Here is a 3,001-nt window from a genome sequence, read left to right as displayed (position 1 = left end):
TCATGACTCAATCCTTGCTTCAAGACTGTCCTCACTTGCGTCGTGTTGAAAATCTTGCGTTATTTTCAATGGTGGAGCTGAGAGTGCAGAGTGGCATTTGGATTTGGTTTGGTACTGATTTAGAGGTTGGAGTTCTATTGTTGAGTCTTCGTTCAATTGTGAATGTAGCCTGTGATCCTTTATCTTTACTTTCTTGTTTGCAATTTTGAATTCATAAATAATACACATCTAGCTGAGATCTTTCTGTGACTATATCATTGAATAAGTGGAGGATTAAATAAATAACTCTTAGTTCTTGCTGTTGGAAGGATGCATTGGATTTTGCAGCTCTTTAAGTGTGTGGTTATGCTGGTTTGTGCCAAAATGTTATACTTCAGTTTGTTCAGTGGCCATCTCTAGTATCAGCTATTAAACATTTGTCTTCAGTTATTAAGTTGAATGGATAATCCAAGGTGATTGCACAACTTGATTCTTCGCTGTTGCACAGCCATTGCAGCTGCCAATGGTAATTGAAGTTGGTGTTTTTAAGTGTTGGATCAGCTGGAAGGTAATTCTATTGGTATTCTTTGTGTGAGATTTATTGAACGTAATCAGCTTCATTGTTATGGTTTGTGCGAGTGTTTAAGATCTTATTGTCGCTGGTGCTGCTGTTACATATCTTTGATGCCGATTGAAGCTAGGTCTGGTGTAATACTTCATGGGGGCAGTGAACATCTCATTGTTATTGCAGCTCTATTCTTGTTGGTTGTGATTTGCATTGTTCAGCTCTGCATTCTATTGTTTCTACTTCTGGCCTATGCTTTGCGACTGTTCGTTATTGGTGTATTCTCTTATTCTATATCTAGTACTACATCACCAGTCTCTGCGTTCTTTTACACTAACTAATGCTCTGCAACATCAAATGGTAACCCGTACCCGTTGTGACTAGTCACTCTCTTGTTTTCATCTTCTACACTTGCTGCTTCTATGCTACTCCCTTGTTATTCTGCACCATGTAATCATTTTAGTTTGTTTGACATGTAATGTTGCTATGTGTGGTGAGAGCTGAGTGTTTACAATCTCAAGTAGTCTGTTTCCAGACCACTTGTGATTGAGGGAGGGTAATAACATGTAATGTTGCTATGTGTGGTGAGAGCTGAGAGTATTATGTAATCGTGTATCTTACACGTGAGAGTGGCGGTGCTAGTTGAGAGAAGGCGAGTACTTAAACTCAATCTGTCCTGTAATGAAAATTATTCTTTTCAATCAATTCATTTGAATCTAAAATCGTAAGCAATGTAGAAACCAGGTTTTCCTGTGTTACTAATCACGAAGCACCTTATCTCGTGGAGATTTCTTTGAGTTAGCAGACAGTTAGTAATTTAATGAAAAATATCTTTGCTAGATTGCTAAAATGAAAGATGCATAATGTATAACAATATAATCCCACCTTCAGATGGTCCTCCCACCATTCATTTGAGGCATCTACCGTTCACAAAATAGGATCCCATCCTATCCCAGTATTATCTTCCACAAGTTTCTTATGATCTCTGTACCGTTCCTTCAACCTAGTAAATTTGTTTTTAAATGCCTTCAAACTATGTTTCAGCCTGAACCTCATATAATACTGCTTCCTAATATCGCTCCAATCATGTTTTGAAAATCCTCCTAATTTCCTATCTTCACCACTTGCTTGAACCTTAACTATCATCAAGTCTATAAAATATGATTCATGAACAATAGACCAACTGGCAGAAACCTCTTTAGCTTCTTCAAACGAAGGCATTGTAGCTTGGTTTGAATTTGAAGCCATAATTAATCTAACAAGCAATAAAGAACAATATCATCAATATCTCCTAATTAAACATAAAACATGTAAACCTCATCCTTTATTAGTTTTAACATCCAAATCCCTAATGCAACCAAAAATCAAAAAATAATATGTAGAGACAGGGATTTTAAGGGGGTTTAGACCTTAACCCAATTTAATTTCTACCTTTGTAGATCTACATTCATCACTATCAGTAAGAAAAATTAGCAAACAAAAAAATGAAATAAGAAAAGCAACATGTATTAACAACGATAAAAGATGTGTACAATCGGATCTACATCAACCATGTCATGTTATGTATTCTTATATAAGATAGGATTAACAAGATGAATTTTTATTAAAAGAAATAAATAATAAAACCGAATCACATCAATCTCATAAAAAAATTCATCATCGATCTTACCATGAATCGCAACTGATGAGAAAAGAGAAAAAAAAATTTACCCTAATTCTTATTTTTTTGATTGTTGTTTTCTCTCAGGCTCTTCTGAAGGAAAAGATACAGGGGAAGGAGAAGGGAAAGAAAAAGAAGAGAGTGAGAGTTATCGAGGAGAAAATATAAAAAGGGAAGGAAAAAGTAGATGGGAGGTATTAACGAGGAGAAGCAGCTTCTCTAAGAAGTGAAAAGCCAAAAATCTCGGCTTCAAAAAAAAGATACTTTTGGACTTATAAAAGTCGTTTCATAATATGCCTCCCGTCCTAGCTTTCGACTTATTAGCTTATAGAAAATTAATAATTAGTTTATAAATTCACATCCAAACAGGCTATAATTTTGTCTAATTTTGAGTTTGGCGTCCAATTAAATGATTAACTTTGTTTGACCGTGTTGAACATCTAATTTAGAATTAATATTGTGAAATGATCAACGATAAAAGACTTTCGATTTATCATTTTCCAATTATCGACCATTGTATGAACCACGTGTCTCTTGTCAGATTCACCAACTTTCGGGAATGTTCTCAAGACGCTCTAGGCTCACCATCACAATTTCCACCAAGTGTCTGCAGGAACAAATATTCATGAGCTGTCACCAGGTTGAGACATCGATGTAATTGGATAGGACCGAAAAAACTTTCACATTGAAAAACACTTGTGTGGTCTCTCAACCTGCTGAGAAAACAAGAGTATTATAGATAACAAAGTTGCATCGCTTAAAGCATGGAAGTTGAAGAGAGAAGGTAGTATGAGAAA

General features: G+C 35.5%; 1 long non-coding RNA gene across 1 annotated transcript; it reads right to left on the bottom strand.

Annotated features, from left to right (window-relative positions):
• Positions 1–1,381: 1,381 nt before the first annotated feature.
• Positions 1,382–2,460, bottom strand: LOC113274737. The gene is made up of 2 exons (XR_003323189.1): positions 2,214–2,460; positions 1,382–1,799 (listed from the first exon to the last, which is right to left on the bottom strand). It is a non-coding gene; the product is annotated as an uncharacterized LOC113274737 (long non-coding RNA).
• Between the last annotated feature and the right edge of the window lie 541 nt (positions 2,461–3,001).

The sequence above is a fragment of the Papaver somniferum genome, chromosome 4 (genome assembly GCF_003573695.1).
Source record: "Papaver somniferum cultivar HN1 chromosome 4, ASM357369v1, whole genome shotgun sequence".
Taxonomy (NCBI): Eukaryota; Viridiplantae; Streptophyta; class Magnoliopsida; order Ranunculales; family Papaveraceae; genus Papaver; species Papaver somniferum.
Note: the sequence above shows the minus strand (reverse complement) of the source record. Positions and strands in the feature narration are given on the sequence as shown.